We start from the raw sequence: 15546 nt of genomic DNA, 5'->3' as shown, positions 1-15546 counted from the left end.
CTTAATCAGAAAACTTTCTCATTAAAATTTACAATTATAAAATAAAAAAAGGAAAGACATATAAAGTTTGAAAGGGGTAAAGGATCATGAAGGAGCCATGTGAGACCCAAACAGTGGTACTGGTGGAGATCAGTATAACAGGTGTATAAATACTTCAACCCTGAGGAAATCATGCTGTAAAATTATGGAATACTTTATACCTTCCTTTTATGACAGATACACTTTCAGTAAAATTTAACATTTGACAAATTTTGACTTACATTTCACTAAATCTGAAAGAATATAAAAAATGACTAAATTTTTAATTAAATGAGATGAATCAGGCCCAGTGTAATGGCTTATTGGCTAAATCCTCATCTTACAAGCACCGGGATCCCATAAGCATGCCTGTTTGTATCCTGGCTGCTCCATTTCTTATCCAGCCTGTGGCCTGGGTAAGTAGTGAAGGATGGTCTAGGGCCTTGGACTTTGCACCCATGTGGGAGACCCGGAGCAATCTCCTGACTCCTGGCTTTGGATGAGCTTATCTCTTTCTTGGCTGTTGCAACCACTTGGGGAGTGAACCAGTGGATGGAAGATCTTTCTGTTTCTCCTCCTCTCTGTAAATATGCCTTTCAATAATAATAAAAAACAATATTTTAGAAAAAGAAATGAATTCCTTCCACTTAATGACTTATACTTCTTCTTAAAGTGCTATATTTATACAACAATATAAGGGGTTTGGCATATCGATCTAAGTGAATACAAATTAAAGTATAATATGCGGAAGTCAGAGTTCTCCAAAGAAAAACAATCTTAAGGAAGGTATATACAGAGGAATAAATCTGTTATGGCAATTGGATCTCATGATTATAGAAGCCAAGAGGTGCCATCATCTGCCATCATTAAGCATGAAAACAAAGAAAGTTGTAGTACAATTTAGGATGAGGCCAAAGGCCTGAGAACCTCAACAGCTAAGACTGGGATTGCGACACCAGATGTAAGTGACCAAAACCAGGAGTTCTGTGGGCAGGAGAAGATGAATGTCTCAGCACAACAAATGAGAGAATTTACCTTTCTTTAGCCTGTTTATGCTTTTCAGACCCTCCACTGAATGGATGATGCCCACCCAATCTGGAGAAGAAGCATCTTCTATACTGAGTTTACTGACTTAAATGCTAGGCTCTTCTAGGAACATCTTCACAGAGATACTCCACAACAATATTTTACCAGCCACCAGGGCAACTCAGCTCAGTCAACTAGACACATGAAGTCAACCATCATACATGAGTAATTTAATATTACAAAATGTTCCTAGGTCACTATGTGCAGTTGTTGGTAGCCAAGATAATTGCTGGGTATCCTGGAGTCATAGACTGGAACAAGAACAGAAACAAGAAGTGGACTCACAGCACCACCTACAAATGTATTATGGTTGGCAAGAATCCTCTGAATTAGTGCTTCCAGAAAAGATTTAACAAATTAGGCAAGTTTTCTCTGTTGCTGCAATTCTCTTTGTACCATGTAGCACCAACCATCAAGGCAGCCTTAAAACTCATTCATGGCATTCCAAATGAGTGACTATGTTTCCAGAACTACAAAAGAGAAGATTTCTTGGGACTTAATTGCGTAGTTTTAGGTCCAGATATTTCATTACATTTTGTGCTATCCTGTCATTGACTATTGAATTCTGATCAACAATGGCTTTAAGTTATTTTGCAGTAGGCATATTTGTTTGTGTATGCCTGAGCATTTTTGTATTGTTTAGGGCCTTCTAAACATCGCAGGTCCTGTTACTCAAAATTTTAAGAAATGGCTTTAAATGAAATTCTGAAAAAAAAAAGATAAGAATGGTGAGAGACAGAATATATTAAAATGGATTTGGATAGAATTTTCTCAGAGATAAAAGACATGAACACCTCAGACTCTTGAGTGTAAGGGTTCTCTGGAGTAAAAAGATTTATCCGATGCTAGCCAAAAAAGTACCATGTCCTGAAACCTTCCCTGCAACCCCAAAAGTATGGTTATGTAGCAATTGGAAGAAATCCACTGGAGCAAGGCTAAAAGCACTATTGTAGAGAAAATGTGGGGCGGGAGGGAATACGTCGTTTCTGTTGAACCTGCTTTAGATATAGATGAGGAGGGAAAGACAATGCCAAGGGTAGACTTTTGTGGTAGGAGGATCGCCCATTGGGAGAAAGACATGTGAGAAATTGAGTTAGTGGTCTGGAATGTTGAAACAGGAGCAGGGTTGGTGGCTTCCTGGGGTTGGCCAGCAGGTGTTTTCTGTCAAAGTTTTAACACACATTCAGGAATGTAAGAGTCTTGTTGGTGAGCTAACACTGGGACCTTATAAAATGACATGCAGAGTTAAGGAAAAGATCGTTTTATTTGTGTTGTATGTCAGGGGTGTAGATGAGTGTGTAAGAATAGAGTGTTTTCTTGAGAGGAAGAAATAGTAGAGAAAGCAGGATTTGGGAATAATTGAGAAAGCAAATCTATATAAAGGGAAAAGAAAAACGTTGAATGATAGATTTGTGCTGGGAATGGACGGTGATGGCCAAGGAATTAGAAGACAGTTCATGCATGTTCTGGATGAGAAAATTTGGGGTTAGAAATTACATTTGTGCGGTAACTCTTGTAACCCAGAAGGATGATTTTTTTCTTCCTGGCATTGCTCAGCCATGGGAGACAGGGAAGAAAACAGCTTGGGCTTGATTAGGGTGGGGAGTGACCAGGTATTGCAGGAGAGAAGAGATAAAAAGGAATAGATATTGCTGGCGAAAAGGGGATTTAAAAGATTTCTTCTGGGGTCAGCTTGGGTCTGACCAAGAATTAAGTGGGGGTTGAGAGAACAGAAAAAAAGGAGACCTGAAAAACATAATGGCAGTGATATGGATGACAAGAGGAAAAATATTAAGGAGCATTAACTGTGATTAAGTGAATGTGGGTGCTGAAGAGGAGAGAAAGCACTTAGAATGACTCTTAGACTACTGCCTTGAACAACTTTGTACATTTATAAATTAAGGAGTATGGAAGGAGGGGGTAAGATTAGGGAAGAAAGTATTAGTTCAGTTGTAAACATGGTGAGTTTAAAGCAAACATGGTAATTTAGGTGACCATGTTTAACCTGCAACTGGGTGATAGGTCCAGCGACATATTAGCTTAGGTTCCCTAGAAGCAGATTGCCAGACAGAAACCCATGTCTGAGTGATGTACTGATATAGATTCTGAGACAAAAATGTAAATGCGAATGATTAATTAAGAACAGATTCCACGAGGGGCATTAGCCTCATGGTTACAAAGGCAGTTCAGACATGCACATCAAAATCCATAGGATTGATACAACATGCTCCTCACTCTCACTTCCTGCCGTACTGACCCTCCCAGATGCTGACAGATGAGTAAATAGCTGGTTTCCTGCCCTACATGTGGGAGGCATGGATATGTTCTAGTGCCCAGGTTCAACCCCATCCCAGTCTGAGCCATTGCTGGCATTTGAGGAAGGAATCAGCAAATAGAAACATCTGTGTATTGCTGTCTTATTGTCTCTCGTATAAGTAAATATTGGTCTCTAGGAGCATCAGAAGTTAATAGAGGGAAAAAGCTAGCAGGGGAAAAAAGTTGAGCAAAGATGCAGTTTTCAAGTGAAGTTTTGCCTTCTTCTCCACTGGTAAAGGCAACTTGAGAATAATGCTAAAATTTGTGATAAAGTTTGTCCTCCTAGAGGCAAGATAATTGGGATTTTCTGCTGTCCCATCCATCTTCAACTGTGGGCTACCACAAAGGCCAGTTGTCCAGGAACCTAACGCTTTTGGCTTGTCCAGGAAAAATGGCTTGAGTATGCCAAGATACAGAACTCTAAGAGCCTGACATTCAGAAACTGGGATCAGGACACACTAGAGCCAGTAGAGAGGGTTGTATAGGATCTAAGAACACTGAGCATTTGTAGAGAGACCTGTGATTAGAATTTCATCACCTGCTGGGAAAAATAAAAAGTGGCTAATGTTCTGAAGAGACAGATAGATGATCCTTGGCAATCTCTGACATCTTAAAGATAGAATCCTGAGAATGGAAAAACAGGTTCAAGAGGGCTGAAAGAATAGCACACTATAGAAATATACTGAATGGAATCATCCGTAGCTATTGCTTCTGTGATTTAAGGTTATTCATATGCTTGTACCCATGGGTGAGCTACCTGTGGTATTCACTGTGTTGCAGAAGGCAAGGCACCTTACAGAGAGAGGGTCCTCTCAGCTTCACTCACTACTTCTCGTTGAGTCCCCCTTAAAACCCAAGCACTTGTGATTGATTCAGCCAGCGTGACTAAGGATGAGCTCAGAGTCATCTTGACCAACGTGGCATATCTTTAATTAAACAATCTAGAGGACATCAGCAGGATGATAAAGCATCAGCTTTTTGAAAGGGCAAAGAGAAAAAACAGCCTTAGGAAGAGCCCGGTATAATATTTACGTAAAACAGTGTCTGGGTGAGACTACCATTCTGGCCCCAGTCCCAAACAGGAAATGATGTTATATGAACTAGTGACTCAGCCGCTGATTCCACCGCCTGCTTACCTAGAAGAAAATACTCTCAGGTTTTTAGAGGATGAATAATTGGCATTCAACGTTTTCACTTCAGATGTACCTCCTGCCTTTCAGATGTATCTCAAAAATACTTCTATTCTGGTATTGTGGAAGTATGATAAAATTCTAAAAGTTATTTTAAAATTATTCATTTTCATTAGAAGCAAGTATTTTGTGTATTCTACATGTGTGAAAGCATTAATTTTAAGTTACATAGTGCTTTTAGTGAACAAATTTAAAACACCATATTCTGGTTATTGGATGCTGATTTGTATAGACATTACAATTAATTCAATCCCTTGAATGTAGTTTTGCAAAGCTTCCTATTTTTCAATACCTTTCTGGTCACACATATCTAACTGGTTTTTAGGACTTGGGAAATAATTTAGGTGTTCTTTAAAGGCCTAAATTACTAATATGTTATAGCTTTGATCCCTAAAATCTTGTATTCATGGAATGAGGATGCAGTTTATTGAACTATAATGTTGAAAGATACACCCTTACAAGCTGATTGGGTTGGATTTGATTGGATTTGGGTGCTAGTGACTTGTATTTTGGAATAGAGGGAGAGACCGCATAGCTAGCTGCTCTAGGATGTGTCCCTGTGTGTCTGTCTCCTGACGCACAGTGGGGTGATCTTGTGGCTGTCCTCCTGCCTCTTCAGAGACCTGACCCAATGAGGCTGCCTGATCTCGGACCATGAACACCCAAAACTCTGAACAGAAATAAACCATCTTCTTTCCTAAAAAGCTCTTTCCAGGTATTTTAAAATAATGGAAAAGCTCACTAAAACACTACTCTTTCATGTACAGCAGGTCTGCTAACACTTGCATATTCTTGGCCTACCCATTGTCATATTTTGGAGCTATGTATCACTGGTAGACAAGGAGAGTGGAAAGTGAAGAGAGACATACACAGATATAATACCTCTAGCAAAGGTATTGCGATGAACTCTTTGCCTGATGCATTTAAATAGGTGAAACCCAAGAATGTATGTAAAATCTAAGAATGCACTCACACTTGACATGGTCCTGGATGTTTGAAGCCCTGTCAGACTTACACCCTGGAAGACTGTGTCTGATGTCACTTTGGGCTGTCACCACTCCTCACTCTGTTCTTAGATTAGATCAAGAATGAAGCATAAAATGTGCTTCTAGACACGGAAAGAAAACCAGCTGGCAATACAAGACAAGGAAATAAAAAAAAACATGCAGTAGTCTTACCATTCTTTTCTGTTAAATAATTGAAATCTAAATTAGCCTCCTTGCATTCACTGACTTTAGAGTTCAGCTTTCTCAAGTGTCCTGCCATATCTTCACTTTGAGACAAAATGATTCTGAATAGCAATGAGTGTGAGTTAATTTTTAGTTAGAAAATTTCTTTATTTCCTTTACCCTGCCTCTTGATTCTGATTTCTGAATGTCCAGAACCATACTGCTGTGTTTCTTAAATCTTGAAATAATGGTGAACTCTATTACTTCCCGAAGTTTCAGCTATATGACAAGCCATTCAATACCTTTTGTTTAAATAGCCTAATGTTCTTATTTTCTTTCAAATTCCTCAGATTAATTTCCTTCTGATTCTAAACTGTACTTGCTACCAAACAAAGTCTCAAATCTGGGACACAATGTTCTCTTTGAGGATACTTCAAAGAATTCAAGCAAAATTCAACTTTTGGTGCAAAAAAAATGAAATCCATGCATACAGGGGATTTTATGTCTATTTATCTAGGTGATATGTAAATTTTTTCCAGAAGTCATTAGCAAACATCCTCATATATATATTTCTTATATATGGTTGATTATTATATATGTATCCATATACATATTATATCTCTTTATAGAAGTTTCTCCATATAAATATCCTTTATATATCTTATATGTAACCTTTTTAAAATACTTATTTATATGAAAGTCAGAGTTACAGAGAGAATGACCTAGAGAGAGAGAAAGAGATATCTTCCATCTACTGGTCAACTCCTTCAATATCCGTAACAGTCATGGATTGGCCAGGCCAAAGCCAGTATCCAGGAGTTGTATCCTCGTCTCCCATGTAAGTAGAAGGGTCCAAACAGTTGGACTGTTTCCCAGTGCTTTTCCCAGGCTACTAGCAGGAAGCTGGTCCTAAGACAGAGCACCTGTGCTGTATACCAGTGCCCTTATGGGATAGCAAAGGATATACGATTCCAATAATTGTGTGTGTATGTGTGTACACCAGAGAAAGAAAGAAAAATATTTTTCCTATTGCCTTTTATTTTCCTGGAACTGCCCACTTTAAGACTTAATTGCCTTTAAATACTTTTAGTTGGGAATTATGCTACTGGTAGGCTGAACTATTCTGATGATTCCATTTCATAAGTCCAACTCTTAATCATTACTTCTGGATCTCAAGCTATCCGGCAAAGGCATAGCTGAGTCACCACCTGTTCTATCTTCCCTTTCTTCTGTTTAGTAAGAAGAAATGTGTTTCTTAATAAAATCGACTTAATTTTTTCATTAGAGTCCACCAACTAATTTCTTATCTAAAACATTAGTAATCCTATATTTTATCTGAACCTTTGCTTTTTTTGTTTGTTAGACTCCTCATTGGTGAGGGTGACATTTCAATCCATCTGAGGGTTAAACATATGGCCCCATCACTGCACATCTAAGGTCAATGATGGTTATCAATAGCAGGCTTTGCACTGCTGCATGGGAGGCATGCTCACGAATGCAATGAGCAATGAGGAGTGGTGGGTACCCACTTCATGGTAGCGGAGTGATGTGGTACCTCTGTTTCACAGAAGCAGTGTGGTTGACATCCCTGAAAAATTCTGTGGACTGGCAAAGAAACCTGAAGTCTACTGCTTAGTAAGTAAGGACTACACCTCAGGGGGAGGATTGGTTGGAACCTTATTGAAAGTAAATGTCAATATGTTGGCTTTTTGATTCTAGGGAGAAATCACAATCTACTTAAAATGTTCACACATTGTCATACTTGTTCTTTTAAATTTTATGAATACGTGCTCTATTTCTTTAAATATGTATAGCTATAGTTTGTGACTTACTATCTTTATCACTTACTATCTTTATTGCTAGATAAAGATAGCAAGTCAAATGATACTGAATGTTAGATATTTGTTTTTGATGATATGCACTTGTAATATTTTTATTAACTATTTATAAATATTAATAACAACTGTACATAGTTATGGCTTTTGTGTGAGATTTCAGTATGTGTATATAATGAATAATGGGCAAAGTGGCAATCAACATTTCCCTTGCTTTTACATTGCTTTATGATTGGAGCTTTTATGTCCTATTTGTTTGTGTACAATTGACCAGAGTATTGTGAACTCTAATCCCTCCACTGTGCTGTGTAATACTAGAAATTTGCTGCTTTAGTCTAATTCTGACTTGGTCCCCCTTAGCAAAACTACCACATCCCTCTCCCTGCCCCCCACCATGCTGAATCTCCAATAATCACCATTCTGTATTCAGATTTATTTTTAGCTTCCACATAGAGATATAATATATGACATTTATCTTTCTGTGTCTCACTTATTTCACTTAACTCTGGTTCCACACATTTGACTTCAAATGACAGGATTCCATTAAGTTTTAACTTTGGGTCATATTACATTGCATGCAGGTTTGTGTATGTATGTTATTTTCTTTATCCTGTCCTCTGATTATGGACATCTTGGTTGATTTCATATCTTGGTTACTTTGAACAGCGCTGCAGTAGACGTGGCAGAACAAAGATCTCATTCATGACACTAATCTGATGTCTTTTGGATATGTAACCAGTTGTGAGATTGACAAATCAAATGGCAGTTGTGGTTTTAGTTTGTAAAAGGAATCTCCATAATAGTTTCCACGGTAACTGTCTTAACACATATACCCACCAACAGTGTATAGATGTTCCTCCATCTCCTGATTCAGACCAGCGTTTGTTCTTACGCCAGTGCTATGCTCTTGTAACGGCTGTAGCTTTGTAAGGTATTTGGAAATCAGGTAGATTCCTCCAACTTGATTACTATTATTATTTCTGTTTATATATGATTCCTGTTCATTTTATTGATGTACTTTATTATATTTATTAATTTTTGGATTTGAATACTTTTTACTTCCCTGGAACAAATCCCTCCTGATTACAATTTATAATCCTTTTTTTAAAAAAAACTTTTATTTATTTTTATTGGAAAGGCAGATATACAGAGAGAAAGAGATGCAGAGAGAAAATTTTCTATTCTCTGGTTCACTCTCCAAGTGGCTACAGTGGCCAGAGCCAAGTTAATCTGAAGCCAGGAGCCAAGAGCCTCCTCCAGGTCTCCTACACAGGTACAGGGTAACAAGGCTTTGGGCCATCCTCTACTACTTTCGCAGGCCACAAGCAGGGAAGTGGAGCAGCTAGGACATGAACCAGCATGCATATTTGCAAAGCGAGGATTGAGCCACTAGGCCATTGTACTGGGCCCTTTTCTTTCCCTTTCTTTAGGGCTCTATCACGGTGCTTAGCTTTTTACAATTGGACTAATATATGCCTTGAAGAATGTCCTTTGATGGACTCTGTCAAGGAACTTCGAGACTTGTCTATCTGGATGTCTAAATCCTAAATCTTTTTCAGTACTTGGGAAATTGTCAACTATTATTTTGGTAAATATGTTCTCAATACCAGTTTTCTTCTCCTTTAGGAAACTATAAATGTGAATACTTGTTCATTTAATGGTATCCTTCACTTCCACAGGCTTTAATTGTTCTTTTAAATCATTTTCTCTTTATTTTCATTTGAGTTATTTCAAAAGTTTTGCTTCTAAGATTAAAAATTCTTCCACTTGGTCTATTTTGTTGTTAAACCTCAGTAGTATTTCATTTTCATTTCACTGATTGAAATTTTCAACTCAAGAATCTCCTGATTTTTTTAATGATTTATTTCTCGTTGAATTTCTCATTCCTGTCATTCATTTTTGCCTCGTTTCTTTTCCGTGTATTCTCTTGCATCCCCTTGAATTTCCTTAGGATTATTATGTAGTTGGGTGCAGCTGACTAATGGCACCCCAAGGCAGTGCTGTTCCCCGCATGGCTAAACACAGCTATCTGCTTTTGTACTTGATTGGCTTCAGAGGCAAGGTGATTGATTTGTAGCACCTGAGTTGGTTTGAAATCCCTGGCTTCTGGGTACTAATGAGAGCTCAAAAACCCTTGGCTTCAGCCATTGGTGCAGTGATTCCTGGAGTGTAGCAGGAGCTGCCGCCTCCAGGCGTGGCCAAGAAAGACTCCTCCTAACATCCTACACTTGTGTCCTGTGTGATCTTTCTCTTCACAGAATTTTGGAGGCTCTGTTGAGACTGAGGTCTCAGTCAAAGGACGGTAGCCAGCCTGTGCTCTGGAACCCAGCTCAGTAGTCTGGGAAGGCCACCATGAATAGACTTAGCACAGCCCAGCAGCCGAGCCCCAGCTTCCTGGCCGTGGGATTCACACTTCCCTTTCGGAGGAGGAGTTGTCTGGATGCCAGTCATAGGTGAGTTTCTATCTCACTTTCTGTTTCTGTTTTGAATACTCGTCTGGGATTCTTCAGAAAGCTGGGCATGACATTATTTCTCGAGACAACGTCTGTATGGGACGTCATTATGGTCTCATAGGGTTTGGGTCCCTGGATTTTTTGGGTTACCTTCAGGTTTGTGTTGTGGTGACCACTGATGAGAGTGTTGGGCACTTGTGTTCATGAAATTCATTGTTGTGTGTTTTGTTCTGAGTTTTGTCTAATTCTGAGTCCTGAACATGGAATTGTGAGAGTGTGGTGGCCAATTGTCTGTGTTAAAACTGATTTACCAGCTCTGGTGCTGAGATAACAAGCGGTAATCATAGCTCTGTTCTAGTATTCCCCTATGGTGAATTTTAATAACAGGAAGTTGTTTGAAAAGGGTAGATGTGCTTATCTGATATATGTTCCTAAGTCATCTTGGTACAGTTAAAGGTGTTGTTTTACAATAACATTATTTGGCCTCAATGCTCCTTGAAATTGAATGAGGACTAAAAGATTATTTCAAATGGTAAATTCTGTTGATTTCCCAGCCAGCTCCAATATTAAGGAAATTGGCAGATGGAATGTTTTTGGATTGCTTGAAAATATTTACAGACTTGAGAATTGGAATTAATTGATGTCTAACTTTGAAAACATAAGATGAAGCTTTCAAGTTCTGATTGCTTGGGAAGAGCCAAGTTTTAAGAGTAAAGGATGGTTTTGGATAAGGTCTCCTGGTAGATTTGACAGGTTTGGTTCCTCTGACTTTGCGACTTCCTGATGGGCCTCTGGGTGTCTCAAAGTGACAAGATGTGAAAGTCAGATCTTTCTTCTGGTAAAGGTAAAAATGAATGTGGCCATTTGGATCATATGCTAAGTATTGCCAAGATGTTGATTATGCTATATTTGTGACACCTGGAAAGCACACCATAGAAAATCTAGCTTTGATTAATGACATTGTCCAGCATTGTCTACAAAAATCTACATGTGCCTTAGATTAGCGTTTTGCCTCTCAATCTGTGATTATGTGTACTTAATGTAGATTAGTCATGTGGCAAACTGTAGTACACCTTTTTCCATAAAGTTGCATGTTGTCTCTTACTGCGAACGGCATGTTCATTCCTGACACCAGTAACTAGCATCGTGCTGGTTCTCAGTCATTTACAAGGCACAGACACCTGTGTATATGGCTACAGTGGATGTAAGCACCGAATACCACTGTAGTTTGGGACTAGCTATAATGTTATTCAGGGAAATGCATTCTTCCTAAAGTTATACTTCTATCATATGAGCCACTGCTTCCTTGGCAACTAACATGATAATATGATGGATCTTGCTGTTGGCAGTGGCTAGCTAGAGTTGGAAGTCTTGAACCCAGAACTAAACTTGTCCTATAGTCAAAGCAAACTTGATTTGATAATGTTTATGTTGATTTTTGTCTGTGGCCTGTCAGAATTATACAGAAGTGCAATTCCTAGCAAGGTAACGCTGGCTTAGTACTCTCACATGGTAACCCATGTCTGTAGAATAAATGACAGTAAGCATCAGTTGAGGTTAGTGTAAGGACCATTCCTTCTAAAAACTTTTTGCTACATATGGCCTAAAAGGGTTTGACACTGTTTTCTTGTCATCAAACATTTCCCTCCCAAAGTGGGACTGGATCAGCAACTGGATCAAACCCAACCTGGCAATGAATAACAAATACAGCATGAACATACTTGATCAGCTTTGATTTTGAAAATGGATCTTCATTGCACGGAGTGCATAAAACTCAAGATATAGGTATCCACCCTAAACCAAACTGGTTGAAGCCAAGAGGTCAGGAAGGGTTTTTATGTGTGGTTGTTGAACCTATCCCCTAGAGATCATCCTCATTTAAAGAGGTGCTAGCTATGAGTACTTCCAGTACTGTGCTAGAATCTACGTATAGCAATCATAGTGAGGTACTGAGGAAACTCTGATCTCTTTTGTTTAAGAAGTAAGAATTGGGGTATGACGTGGTAGCGCAGTGGCTAAAATCCTCGCCTTAAATGTGCTGGGACCCCATATGGATACTGGTTCTAATCCCAGCAGCCCCATTTCCGATCCAGCTTGCTTGTAGTCTGGGAAGGCAGTCGAGGACAGCCCAAAATCTTGGGATCCTGCACCCACATAGGAGACCCAGAAGAAGCTCCTGCCTCCTTGCTTCAGATCAGCTCAGCTCTGCCGTTGCGGCCATTTGGGAAGTGAGCCAGCAGATGGAATATCTTCTTCTCTGTCTCTCCTCCTCTCTTTATATCTGACTTTCCAATAAAAAAAAAAACATTAAAGAAGGAAGGATTGATTAGGGCTAGGCATATTGATTCAAAATCTTGCTATAAGATCTGGACATTGTCACCTAAGATTGGCGGAAGAATGTGAGACCAGCTCATTTTAACTGGTTCATTTCTGCCTAACCTGGAGATACTAATTCAGCCACCTTACTCCCAGATCCCTCTGGGAAACCAGTATGTGAAGTTAATCCAGCCAAAGGGCAGCTACCATACTGATACAACAGCCAAGAAAGTGGCCCTAACACCAGTGGGGCCTTCCAGGGTGCTGGTCACAGCCTTCTCTGGGCCCAGTCCTGGTTTGACAGATCAGATAGGACCAGAGGTGGATAAAATTACAACAGGCAACTCAGGACCCATCAGGTGGCACAGTAGACCCCTCCCCAGCTCTGGCTCTCCAGCCCTCAATGTACACTGACGGAATCACACTCCTGTATAGCAGCCTAGGGAAGTAATATAGGTTAAGAGACCTGTGTCTAAGAACCTCCCTGGAAAAAGCTTTATCCTCTGATCCTGAGCACCCCCAGAACCATGAGGGTGGCCAGAATCAACCCATGGGTTCACCGTTTCCAGCTAAAGAAGGCCAGATCTGAACAAAAAAAAAAAAAATGTTCAACAAATTGGAGGTCCTTTAAAGATAAGACTCTTATTCTTTGTCTTGTCTTTAAGGGACCAGGATGCAAGTGTTATGGATTTAACCACCAGGACCCCAGCCAGTGTTCAGGATGATTTATGATCTGACTACCCATATTGGTCAAGGTCAGATCGGGATCTGGGAAAACATGGGGAGTAAGATAATGCATACAAGGGCAAGAACCTGGGGCAAGGCTTATGATTCAATAAAAGCCAGTTAAGTCCTCCGTAGTCCGCTCCCCTATTGGGCCTGTCATAAGACTTCCAAACCCCTTGTGGAATATTGCTGGCAGGCTTGAGTCCTAAACCTCCTTATGTGGAAATCAAGGTACCGATCAGATAATGTTCCCCTGGATATGAGATTGAGTCAATGATTTGACTCAAGTGTTAGAACACGAGGTTTAGCACACCAGTGGGGAATGTAGTTGGGTGCAGCTGACTAATGGCACCCCAAGGCAGTGCTGTTCCCCGCATGGCTAAACACAGCTATCTGCTTTTGTACTTGATTGGCTTCAGAGGCAAGGTGATTGGTTTGTAGCACCTGAGTTGGTTTGAAATCCCTGGCTTCTGGGTACTAATGAGAGCTCAAAAACCCTTGGCTTCAGCCATTGGTGCAGTGATTCCTGGAGTGTAGCAGGAGCTGCCGCCTCCAGGTGTGGCCAAGAAAGACTCCTCCTAACATCCTACACTTGTGTCTGTGTGCTCTCTCTCTGCAACAATTATTTTGAATTCTTTCTTGGAAATTTCATGAGTTTTTTGAGATAGTGTCCATTTCTGGGGTTTTACTTTTGGAGGTTTCATGTGTCCTTGCTTCTGTGTGTGTCCTGCATCCCTGAGGTGACATCTGCACATCTGCTCCAACAGTTCGTTCTTCACAGTTTTTCTGTCATTGCAGAAACTCTTGCTCAGATGAAAGGTAGTGGCTAGTTGCTAGGTTTTTGTTGCAGGTAAGCTCGAAAGTGTGGCCTCTGATTGATTTCTTCAGCTTGGATCACTGTTTGCTTTCTCTGAGTCCCACTGTTGTTCAGTTTGCAGTAGTTTGAGAACTCTGGGACTCAGACATTTAGGAAGTGAGCCAGTGATAGGAAGAATGCTTGCTCACGATCAAACAGAATGAGCATACAGAAGGATTTTCAAAGATAAGTTCTTATTCCAAGTTCAAGAGTGACTTTATAAGAAAAGTCTCTACTTCTCCAGGACACCAATGACAATGAAAAGACTTTTACTAATTGCCTCCCAAGAACTCTTTACTTACAGTACATGATTAAAAAATTTTTTTATTTACTCAAAAGGCAGAGAGAGAAAGAGAGAGAGAGATCTCTTCCATCCACTGATTCACTCCCCAAATGGCCATAACAGTCAAGGATGGGTCAGGCTGAAGCCAAGTGCCTGGATTTTCTTCCAGGTTTGCCATGTCAGTTTAGGGGTCCAAGTACCTGAAACATCCTCTGTTGCTTTTCCAGCAAGGAGTTGGTCAAAAGTGGGACAGCCAGGACACCAACTGGCTCCCACTTCGAATGCTGATGTTATAGCTGGTGTCTTAACTCACTGGGCTACAAGCAACAGTCCCCGAGCATTTTATACCTTACCCTGGAAGAGAAGTTCTACAAGGTAGTGAGCGCTATTTTCTCCAGAATTTTCTGTTGTGTGAGGAACAGAAGGCCACTCAGTAAATCCATCAATCCTGTTTCACCAGAGGCTTATATCTTACATTCTTTATTTTTCAAAATTTCTATATTAGAAAGACAAAATGTTAGAGAAGAAGTGAGGGAGTGAGGATTTCATCCACTGGTTTACTCCCCAAATGCTTACAACAGTCAGGGCTGGGCTAAAACCAGACAGAAGTCAGGAACTCCATCCAGGTCTTCCACATGGGTGGCAGGAACCAAAGTACAGGAGCCATCATCTGTTAGGTCCTAGGGTGCATATTAGCAATACTCTAGAATAGAAGCAGAGCTGACCTCAAACCCAGTGCACTGACATGATGAGTCAACTCGCTGCATCCCAACACCCAACGCTCCAATCTTATGTTCCAACAATATGTGAAGTGTTTGCATATTGGTGGAACTGTTCCCTTCTTTACACTGTTGACACACACTGTGTCCCTTTATTCTAACATTTAAAAAAAATTGAAGTAAAGGCTAGTCCCTTTTTATGTACTGAATATTTTCTTTCATTTTTCTTGTTATATATATTTGATACCAACCCATCACAAGCTGCTGAGTTCTCATAAATGGCTCCTCGCTTGGTCCTTGAGTTCCCTCCTCCTTCTGATTGCAGATTTCACTGTAAAGGTAGCAGAGGTCTCAGTCCATTTGTTCCAGTTGTTGCTACTCTTTGGTTTGAGCCCACGATTCAAGCTTTCTGATACACTAAGTCTTAAAATCAATTTTCTAGCCATTTAATCAATTCTTATGTAAAAGTAAAATTATGTTCTGTTCCAGTCAGGAAAGACTACGCTGTACTAAGAACTCCTCAATCTAGCCATTTAAGCAGTTTTAAGACACATTTCTCATTCATGCTGTGGAAAGGCA

Source organism: Ochotona curzoniae, unplaced genomic scaffold, assembly GCF_017591425.1.
Source record: "Ochotona curzoniae isolate NIBS_2020 unplaced genomic scaffold, NIBS_Ocur_1.0 scaffold_4505, whole genome shotgun sequence".
NCBI lineage: Eukaryota > Metazoa > Chordata > Mammalia > Lagomorpha > Ochotonidae > Ochotona > Ochotona curzoniae.
This window is presented reverse-complemented; position numbering follows the sequence as displayed.